We start from the raw sequence: 11808 nt of genomic DNA, 5'->3' as shown, positions 1-11808 counted from the left end.
ATTCAAGAATTAATGATTGGAGGCCGAAAACTGTGTAAAAATTTTTATTTACGCCACCGCGCGATCGGCTGAAAATGGCGAGTTTGCCGGATTCTATTCAAATCTTCCCGTTCTTGCGAGAATCTAAATTTTTCGTTCTCAATAATTGTATACTCCCTTTAAACCATTATAAAGTTAGAGCCCTAAGATAATTTAGGATTCCTTGTTTTCCACGATTACATGCTAATCCAAAAATGCACTGAAAATAAATCTTGCACCGGCCGGCTATGAAGAATTTCTTTCCGAGTAGAGCAGTTTCATGCCGTGTTTTGTTTTGTTGTTGTAGTTTTAACTTCCTGGTAAAGCCATATAATAAATCCTTTATTGACCAAGCTTGTTCGGTCAAGATGGCTGGATATTGGCCTCGTTCTTTTTTTTTGCGTTTTTATGGACCTCGACTTCGTCTCGGTCCATAAAAACGCAAAAAAAGAACTTGGCCAATATCCAGCCATCTTGACCTCACGCTTGGTCAATAACGCTTATGTATCGGTCAAATCCAACTTAAATGTCCCCCTTGCATAAAAGAGCAAAAAAATTTAAATAAAAATAAATTATGGTCACTTAATTAAAATTCTAGGTGTGGGGGAATTTGATCACCTGAAACGGACATAGGATGGGGCATTTGAATGGCTTTTAGTCCCTGGGGGAGGGGGGGGGGGCATTTAAGCACTTAATAACCCTAAAGCTCAAATGCCCAGGGAGGATGATTAAGCTCTGATTTGACTGGTACATTGAAATAGCATAAGCCTACATTTAAAACTACACTGCATAAACATTTTGTTGGCTTGTGGATAAAAATGTTTAAAAAAATACACTTCCTAATTTGCATGCCCACGAGATACACATGACATAAAACCGACTGTTGCATTATATTTTTTTTAAGGAGACTTGTATGTTAGCAACTGTTGCTGTATTGTTTAAACATTTTTTTTTTTGCTAGAAAAGTTGAAATTCGGTTGTTACCAGCAGCCAGGAAAAGTTGACTGATGTTGAATATGTACACAATATTATTGTTGCCAGTTCAGTTTCAAGTGACAACAAGTGTCGTGTTTTATTACTTGAGGGATTTTCCTTGTACCTCTGTTCTCTGTACAAGGAAGAGGCCTACATTCCAGGCCATCCGTTGTGTTTTCACATTTCAAACCAGCCAACAAAAAGTTAATTAAATATTATTGTAAGGGTACTTATTTGTGTTTACATATACGAGCAAAAACTATATATGTTTAAACCCCTTATATCTATCCCTATCAATGGTTATTCTTGGCAAAGAAAGACATACAGGAAACTTTACTAACCCAACGGCTAAATAGAATACAACATGTTCCAGTCCAAGAGTCTGGAACTCACAAGGGCTTAAAGAAGGATTTTTGTCACAAGAATTATATATAAAGAAAACTTACATTTTTCTCACGAACAGTCTACTGTGACAAAGCCCTGTTAATTAAAATATTCATTTAATGAAGGTGGATTTAGTCCAAAAAAATCAGCTGTTGTGTTTGAATAGAGACAAGTCAAAGCATTCCTTAAAATAGAACATACAATGTACATTTTCCCTACTTGACTAAGTCCAATCTTCAGTTTTTTTTTTTTTTTTAATCTAAAAATTTGAAGTCGTTTACAATATCTCCAAATAACCATTCAACTGATGAGCGAACAGCACTCATGGACTCATTAAACATCTCCATATCTCCTGTTAGAATGCCAGCTCTGAAAGGTGCCTGCAAGTGAACCCTGAGTGGGTATGCTGGATCCCCATATAAACACATTGCTCTACCAGTAGGGTCAAATGCAAAGTTTTGTAAATCATTGTACAGTTGCGAGACTGCCAGCATTCTTGCATCGTGCATTCTGCCCTCTACAAGCAGGAAAGAAGACAAAGGTTCCACTCTTAAAACAAGTTAAGGATATGTATTTCATCATCAATGTTCCCTAAAATCAAGTCATGAAGGCTTCACATATAACAAGCAGGTAGAGTATCTGGCGTGAAAACAAGAAATTGAATAGGCTATTATTGATTATGAAAAAGAATTTCACCAAAAATTAAGGCAAAAGTAAGAGGTAAGTAAAACGAAAGAAAAATACAAAAATCAAAAAACATGCAGATGAAGGAAAAAAAGGTTGCTTTGTAAATAGAAAAAAAAATCTGGGGCTTACCTACAGGCCATAGATATTAGCAATCAGTCCATTTGGAAGCGTGACGGCCTGGAACTTGAGCACATGCACGCGCTAATTTTTCGTATGCCGAGTGCTGAGATGGAAGATTTTGTGGAGCATACGCCTCGTAAAACACTAAAAATTCTTCGTCGTCTATAATTTCTTCCGCCAAGCAAGGCAGCAGTAATTCTTGATTTTTTTTTTTGGAAGGAAGTCATTTGTTTATTTCTTCGTCCAAACCTTTGTACAGATCAATGTACTGATATTGACCTCATCCCGTCGCAAATCTTAACTTAAATTTCCCGCACTTACGACGCCGTCCTCGTGCCAGGCTTTTGCCCGGTCACCGCGTCCTAAAAGCCGTCGCGTCCTGGATCTTAAAGTCCCTAACTCGGGTTTAAATCATTGTAAATTTCTCGTTCTTGTCCCAAAATAAAGCTATTAAAATGTAATATGAAATGCAATGAGATAATATCATGCGCGTTTTTTTTTTTTATTGAGAAATATTTGCATAAAGTTTCGTTTCCGGTTTTGTTTACAAGTTCACGATTTACGCTGCGCAAGTGTACTTTTTACTGATTTCACCTTGAGACTGTGCAATTCCTATATTGTTAGTGCTGCAAATGTACTTTCATTAAATTTGAAAACCTCATATATATATTGTAGTTTCAATATTCTATAAAAGTAAAATTTGGCCCGAAAGTTAACTCAACAACGAGGAGCAAAAGGGTGTCTCTCCTGGCTGCCTCGGAACGCAACACGTTTGCAAATTCTTTTTTACTGAAACTTGACAGATCTATTAAAAGAAAGCCAAAAGGAATACGGGGAAATGATCATACGCTTTGAGAGATTGATTGATTATTTTTTCGAATCACTCATTCCGTCCACTGAAGCGGTCCTGTCTTTGAAAGTTTTAGCAAATAAAGTTGATATCATGTATACGTATTAAGAACTTGGACAATCCGCATTTTTTTGTCGGTAGGTACTTGAATAATAACCACCTGAAGGAACTGCCCGAAGAAGTTTTTGATAATAATAAGCAGCTAAAGTGGCTCTGAGTATAACTATTTTTTTTTGCCTGTAAAACAAACTCCAGGGGCTAGTGCTGCTTGCTGAGAAACATTATGCTTATCTTTCCCACAGTATATTCTCGCGTGTAGCCTTTATTCAGAATCGATTCTCAACTAAAAACTAGTTTAAAATGCAATGGCAACTGATATTGGAAAACGTCAATGTTAACTTACTACTGATCAAACTATTTGAAAGATTTATTACTAAACAGCTCTTGTCCCATTTACAAATTGTTTCGTGTTGTTGTTGGGTTTTTTTTTTTTTTGAATCTTTATTGCTCCCTTTTTCTTTTTGTTTGTGTTTTTGTTTTGTCTTTCTGTTCTGGTTTTTACACAAGTCTAAAGACGTGGACATCTAGAACTAGCAAAAAAACAAAAACAAAAAACAGTGGAGATTTATTGAGCTGCGTAAGCAATTGAAAGATCTTTGCTTAGGTTTGATACCGAATTTACAAGCCTTCCCGCAGTGTACACGCGAACAGCGCGAACAGTATTTGGATGGTAAATTTGTAACCAAAGGGGAAACGCAAGTTCCATCACAGCATTTAGGTTAACAGAAGAATGTTTGTTTACGTTCTTTTGCTGATAAGTTAAGCTGCAATTTAAAACAGTCCTTAAGGACTGGGTTGATCGCTACTATCTGTCGGTGAATTTTGTGGCCCGACAGCATCGGAACACGAATATTCTCGGTATTTTGACACACGAGTTAGAGTAAGCGGGGTCCTGATTAAGGAAATATAATTCAGAGCACCAGCTTTCTTGTCAAATCGAGCGGACTCTTTTTTAGAAACCGCCCTTACACCAATATTCGCACTTTTAACGGATGAACAGAAATTGAGCGGCCATCCAAGGGACTTGGAAATTCCACATATTCACGTATTTCACATATTTTTGAGAAAAACAATCCGTAAATTAAAACAAATCCCGTCATTTATAAGTGTTTCAGTGTCTGATAAATGATGCACTGATTAAAAGTCTCTTCGGTTTTAAGTAAAAAGGATTCCGAAGCAGTCAGAAGTAACGACTATTTTGTACTATCAATCATTCCATCAACTGAAGGGTTAATGTTTTTAAAAGGTTTAGGCAACAAAGTATTTGAATATCATTTAAACGTAACAAGAACTTGGGCAATCCGCCATTTTTTGTTGGTAGGTCCTTGGATAACAACCAGCTGAAAGAACTGCCCAAAGGAGTTTTTGATAACAATGAACGGCTAGAATGGCTGTGAGTATAACTACTACTTTGTCTGTAAAACAAACTCGAGGGGCTAGTGCTGCTTGCTGAGAAATCTTGTGTTTAACTTTCCTAGAGTAAATTCTCGCGTGCAGCCTTTATTCAATAACTAAGTGTGAATCACCTCTCAATCAAAAACTGAAAACTAGTTTAAAATATAATGGTAACTGATATTTAAAAACGTCAGTGTTACGTATCAAACTTTGGGTTGACTTTTTGGGCTGACAATAAGACACATTTTCGCTCTTTTTATGGTCATTTTTGCGATAAACTATTGTTTAAGGGGTAGAGCCTCTTTTGTTCGTAAAACAATGGTTGCGATTACCGAAGTGCACCCTGATCACCGACCGCGAAATTCAAATATCTTCGTGCCTGACTGTAGTGTTACAATACCTCCGTTGGGGTAGTGAGGTGTGAAACCAATTGTCGAGTCAGAAATAATCTAACGGGAGAGGGCTGGGAAATTTGTGACTTACACAGTTGTTTCACTCGCGCAAATGTCTCAAAGCTTCCAAGAGTTTTCGTTCAGGCATTTTTAAAACATGCAAAAAAACCGAGTGCTTATGAAATTGTCATCTCTGAATATAAACAGTGTTTCAGGCCCAAATTTTTTTTAGAAAGTTGAAAAGTAAACACCTCAGGACAGAACAGCCGCTAAAAAGCCGACGTCCTCATCATGCCTTCCGAGCTAGGACTTGTAGAAAGCCTTAAATACACCCAAAATAAATTTGCGATGAACTAAATAAAAACTGACCCATTAAGCGTTGTTCCATGAATTGCTTTCAAAATTCGCGCCTCACCAGTCGCTCTTTGTTACAAACGCAAACACAAACGCAACACTTACAACTATAAGGTTGGCTTCTACTTGTAAAGTTACAATTATAGAACGTTGATTATAACAGTGTAAAAAAGTTAATGTCTATAGGGGATTCCAGCTACCGCCGGTATCATAGAAAGCCGTAATAAATTAGTACGACCACGCAATTATTACTGTCGCGATTGCAATGAGAGAAACTGAAACTAAGCAATTTAGCCTTGCTCTTGGTAGCCTGCGAACGCAGACGTATTTCCGGCTGTCTCTTCACTCCGCCGAAAAATAACGTCTGCGAAAACGAGCCGAGAAAAAATTTCCGTGACGTCAAAGCTTTTGTCTTGTTGTTAGCCAATAAAATTCCCTGATAGAATTTGACACTCGTGTACACGCGCGATGCAGAGTGAGAGACGCGGGAACCCGGCGATTTAGAACTGGCATTTGCTATGAGCTCGGGCGAAACACCCGTAAAAGATTTCTACGTCTGAGGTTTGTTTTCTATGCAAAGTAAAAGTTTCCAGTGAAGAGAAGATAAAAGTGTTTGGAAAAAGTTCTCTGGAAATTCACAAATTAATACTGCGTTCAACTGAAGTCGATCTGACTGCTTACGTTGGAAGCTTTGCCGCTCCAAATGTTATAATCGTGTCTGCTTCGCTACAAGAGGGCTTTGGACAAACTAGCAGATTTCGAGAAGGAAATCAAACAAGATTTTAAAAATGATGGCCCGTTCCGTGTAAAACGACTCGCTAACGAGCTAGGACAGACGCCAGAGGCGAAAAAGAGTCTGCTTTGAAGGTGCGAATGTAACTAATCGCTCGCAATTAAATGTCACGTTCGTCCGAGCTTTGGTGCTTCTTCTTTTGTAAGCTCTTATCCGCCTCCTGTTGTCACTTTTGGTACTGTTAGCCCTATTGCCCCAGTAGCTTTGCTTTCATCACGTCGTTTTCTCGTTCCAAACGACTTGCTTGAAAATGCTTCTGTAGGAGTAACATTGGGCTTCACTGACCGAGTGTTGACCTCCACGCCGACGTGCACACAAAGATTACAATAAACAAACATGATGCAGTTGATGATATATTCGTTTAACCCTTTAAACCCTACGATCAAGATTTGAATTCTCACTTGTTGCCCCTATTCATTTCCTACAGAAGAGGAGGGGAGAGGTTGTTTAAATATCCAGCAAATTCATCTTGTGTGAACCATGTTTTACAAAGCATTCATGCTGATCACTCATAGGGCTTAAAGGGTTACAACAGGCTCTACGTGTGGTATAAAATGACAAAATAAATAATTGTAAGTTGAAACCCTTTCATAGAATGGTATGTCACAAGCAGTCAAGATGCAAATCTAGCTACACTGTATTTTAATGGTCTCTTGTAATCAACTAGTCTCCTTCGCAGCCGTTATTTAAGGTCGTCACGCAACGCTCCTCCAAATACGCGTTTTAAACGCGTTTAATACGCGTTAAAACTAGCGGGGAGGAGCGTTGCGTGACGACCCTAATAACGGCTGCGAAGGAGACTAGGAATCAACATGAGAACCCCTTAAATGCAATGCATAGGTGGTGAAAAATTGACATTGAATGTGATGGCTTTCTCAGAAATGTGCATATTTGTCAAGAACCACTCACAAAAGTTCTGATTAACATTTGGCAGGAATACACTTCAGGAAACAAGGTGGATTATTTCAAAACAACTAAACTTTAACAGTGGACATTTAAAGAACAATAATCCAGTTTTCCTTTAACAAAGGAGATCTAAAAAGTTGTGGGAAAAATATCACTGGAAGAGTGTTAACACAAGAACATTGTTTACAAGTTTGTTTCAGATAAATTATGGGAGTAATATATTACATGATGTAGCAAGATTCTCAGCAAACATACAAAACCTGTTTAATTAAAGGCATGTTTATAGCACAGTTATCGGATTGTTTTTTATGGAAATAACACATGTCAGAAGTATCAAAAACTGTGTTAAGCCACATACGCTAAACCAAAACCAATATTAAGTAACTGTAATCTTAACTACCAGCATGCAAACGTTCTTGTTAGAGTAATCTATTGTGTAGTTCCAGAAAATGTCCATGCCCCCCACAGAAGGGATTGGAAATTTCGGAGGGGTGGGGGTTCTCAAAGGCCCAAATATGTAAGTAAATGTATGAAGCCAGGTACGAAGCTTGACTGGAATTTCCAGAGAGGTGAGGGAGGGGGGGGGGGGGGGAGGGGTCTAAGGAAAAATCTATCCCATGGGAAAGGTATGGATAATTTTTGGAACTACACATTTTATTGCAGCTGCAAATGAAAAAATGCTTTTAAATGTTGTGTGAAACCACATTTCAAACATTAACCAGGGGTCATACAGAACTTTTAATTTCAGAATATTTTCAGAATAACTTCAAGCATATTGCATTCTTTCCACACTTTTTAAGGGCTGTAAATGCAATAAGTGCCAAAAGCAATTGTTGCAACTCATTAAAAATTGGTTCATGCTAAGCGTGCGTATATCGAGTTATGGATGCACGCGGGAAAGTTTGGAGAGCACGAAAGAGGCGTAAGAGTTGCGGGAGGTGTAGCCGAGAGCAACTCTAGCTTCTTGAGTGCTCTCCAAACTTCCCAAGTGCATCCTTAAGTCGATATATGCACAGCTAAAAGCATGAAGCAATTCTTTTATAACATAGTTAAAATAAAGTAAAGATTTGGAAAACAGGTTTTGTTTCCTGATTAATTACAAAATTTTCTGTAAAAAGAAGAAAAGTGAAAGTGATTTCTCATATCCGTTTAATCAAAACGTTTCATTAAACTTTGACAAGCTCTTATGAATATACATTTTTTTATGGTGTTGTCTCTCAGTAAAACATTTTTCATAACATAGTGCGCGCATGCTTCCCCTATCTGACTTGCACATGTCATCCAATGGACGCATGGCTGTGCGTATGTTGAGAAATGTACCATGATGACGCCAATAGTAATTAGATTAGGATGCACGCACGCTATGTTTAGAACGCGAATAGGTCCGTGATCACTCTGGAAGGATGCAAGGGTGTGGTCTTTGTTTGACTGTGGGGTGCAAAAGTGTAGCATTTCTAGCAATTAGCAACACAGCCTTTGGATCTCTTTCTTCTGAGCTATAGATTTTGTCCCCAAGGAGGGTCTTCAGTGTTGAGTACACAACGGCACATTGTTTGATAGTTTGCTTGTAACTGATGGTTCTGGTTGCTGCTGAGCCACAGTCTTTCCACTCATCGGCTATCCAGGAGAAATACTCTGTAAGGCTAGCATTTTTCCCCATGTATTGTACAACATAGGCTATGTTTTCTTTGTTTGGGTTTTCATGAACAATGTGGGAACCATCCATTAGCAGCACTTTAAATATTGTGCCCCTGGTATCTTTTGTGGCCGTGGCAGTCAATGCAATGAATGGGATTCTTGGAAGAAGGGACCGGAACTCGTGCAAATGCGAAAACCAAACTCGAAAAGCTGCATGTTTGTTCGTTTTTGACTTTCCCCTAGAATGGAAAGTATACTTGTATAAACATGTAAGCTTAAACGAATTATTAGCCAGCTAGAACATTCAGTTTTTCCAGTGATCTCTCCCTTGTGTCTGTGGTAGCTGTCACTGTAAAGGCAATGAAAGGAACTTCCAAAAGCAGGGACCTGAACTCATTAAGTCTTGAAAACCACATTGTGAAGGCTGCATGTTTATTTGATTTTGATGTACTCCTACAAAAATATGAAAACCACATAAGTTGGACTCCTTTGGGTACTGGATGTAAATGAAGCACATTGTTGAACCATTGCTTGTGTATTTGGTCCAATATTGTTTCTATTATTTTACGCCATCTGTGTCCGGTACACCAAGTAAGAGCCATTATATAGTTGTGTGTTGTAGACATTGGCATAAAAATAATAAACTGCAACAGGGTAGAGGCCAGGAATATATAAAGCATAAATACATTCGCATGACCCTTCCCATAAATCACGGTGAAAATAACAATTTCAACAAATAAACGAATGTATGCATGCATCACCTTCTGAATTTAAAGGAGATGTCATGTTATCAAAATAATTTGCATGCACTCAACAACAATTTCATTTCATTGTCTGGTATTGACATAATATTAATTCAAAAAAAGTACGAGGAAAAACAACCAAGTAAAGCTTGACCAAGATATACTTAAGAAGCGTGATTTCAGGTAAACAACAAAACAAAAGAAAATCTCGATCTGAGACATTCTGAAAGATGCTCATTTCACAATTGTTCATTTCGTTCCATTTGGAGGAGGCAATAAGTCAAGTAAAAGTCCCTGTATACCGTCGATTGCATCTACCCGTGAACGCACGCGCCCAAAACATGTTTCCACGTGATGTCAAACGTCTGAGTTTCAGGTGTCAAACTTTGAAGTTTTCCCGCCCAAATGTGTGGTTCACTCTGTTCTCTTGACCGTTCACTGTCAGCGTGGTCAAGAAATCAGCAAAAATGTCTTCACTGATAAGGAGAGCCGAAAAAGTATCGAGGACTTTCTCAGAGACGTGGATGAAGACTTGTTGATATATGCTGGTGAATTACGAAGCAATGGTTTTACGTCAACAGCGAGCGCAATTTCCACACCGCCACCGAAAATTATACGGCTCAAAATTAAAACCGAACCTCGGGCTTCAAAAGGAATTTACAAGACCAGGGCAATGGCGACAACACGGTAAATGATGTTTTCCGATGTTGATTTACTTTCTACAAATAGTTTAAGTGATGATTTGAACCAGAATTCTGTACCTTCTGTAATTTTCATTGCAAACGTGCCCGAATTTACTGCGAGTGATCGCTTTGTACAAACACGAAGCTTCTTCAAATTTTACATGCGTGTTTGCACGCACGCAAAAAAACTTTTAGTTTCTTTGCCTCTAATCGCAAATGTATTGTTTATTTCAATAAAATGTTTTGTTGGAAAAGCTTTTTGTTGATTTTTGTGTCTTTGTCAATTCATATATGCGTTTTAGAAGCGACAGATGCGTAATCGAGGACAAGTTGCATAAGCGGATTGAAGTTGATATGCCAAAGGTCTTCATCAACAAGCCGTGAATTTTAGCAATTTTTGCGTTCAAGTGTGTTTTTCGGCAATTAATAGGTAACCATATTATTTTACGTCGGAAAACATTTGTTCAGTCATTCCAGTTTAATATGCAGTTCATTTTGGAAGCCAACACTCATTTATCTACTGCGCATTTTGGTGAATTTTAACGGTCTTGGAAGAATTCAATTTCTGCAAAACCTATCGGGAAACACGACAGGAGGCAAAGGGTTATTTAAGAGAGGACGAACCACTTGCTTGCACCATGGTCTCCAACAGAATAGAGTCTTGGAAAGTACACCTAGGAACTGTTCGAACGTGATTCGACTGTTTGGGAGCCGTGCTTCCAGTCAAGATGTACTGCTTAACGATTTTTGAAATTGCACCCTTGCTGATGCGTAATCGCCTCCCAACTTCGAATTCTGAAAAAGAATAATCCTGCGCAAGTTCTTTCACTTGATTACGTAAATCGCTTGAAAGTGGGACGCCTCTCTGATAATTTCGTCCTTTCTTGTTGATTGAAAACATCTTCCCTTTGAGCAGTGACACTGATCAGTGTCGAGAAGTAAAACTTCACATTTGGGCGGGAAAACTTCAAAGTTTGACACCTGAAACTCAGACGTTTGACGTCACGTGAAAACATGTTTTGGGCGCGTGCGTTCACGGGTAGATGCAATCGACGGCTAACCAATGGGATATTATATGAGCTTCATCAATAGCCACAGCTCGTACGGACTTCTTGTAACTGTCGCTTGAGACCATTTTACGCCACCTTTCATCGCTCAACCATGTTTCTGGCGATCCGTAAACAATAGAATACTGGCCATTTTCCACTGCTTTCCTCTGCGATTCAGTGATTATATCGCTCAGACAAATAGCACTTATTCCAAGCGAGGTTAATCGACTTACTTGGTCTTTCATTAGGCTAACTAATGGCGAAACTACGATTACTATATTTCTCTCACGTGCTGGCTCCAGCGAAGCAAACACTTCGGGTAATCCCTGAAATATCATTGACTTTCTAAACCCAGTAGGTAAATTCACGAAAACATCCTTATTATCCAGAACGATGCATCTTATGGCCTCTTCTTGTTGTTGATTGAGCTTCTGTATTCCAAATCTTTCACAAACTTTTCTGAACGCCAACTGCACACAAGACTCAACATCGTCCGCCATTTTTTTTTTACACGCGTACTCGTGTGCCTCACGCTAGACACGCGTGTTAAGTTCTGGACTTTTCTGAACCAAATTGTGATTGGTTCAAAAAGAATGACGTCATGGAAATCGTTTGTGGGTTCCTTTTTGGCAGACGTTATTTTTCGGCGGGGTGAAGCGACAGCCGGAAATACGTCTGCGTTCGCAGGCTATGTTCTTGGTAGCGCTCTCAAAGCTAGCGCCTTTTGCACGTTATTGTTCCGAACGCTTCGGGCAATAAAT

The 11808-nt window shown here is 38.8% G+C and overlaps 1 protein-coding gene across 1 annotated transcript in view; it reads left to right on the top strand.

Annotated features, from left to right (window-relative positions):
• The window catches only part of LOC146454870 (uncharacterized), a 234341-nt gene that overhangs the window by 43915 nt on the left and 178618 nt on the right, over positions 1–11808 (top strand). The gene's annotated exons all lie outside the window — the stretch shown is intronic.

The sequence above is a fragment of the Pavona decussata genome, unplaced genomic scaffold (assembly GCF_977016875.1).
Source record: "Pavona decussata unplaced genomic scaffold, jaPavDecu1.1 SCAFFOLD_299, whole genome shotgun sequence".
In the NCBI taxonomy this organism is placed as follows: Eukaryota; Metazoa; Cnidaria; class Anthozoa; order Scleractinia; family Agariciidae; genus Pavona; species Pavona decussata.
The sequence above is the reverse complement of the archived record's forward strand: the minus strand, read 5'-3'. Positions and strand labels throughout refer to the sequence as shown.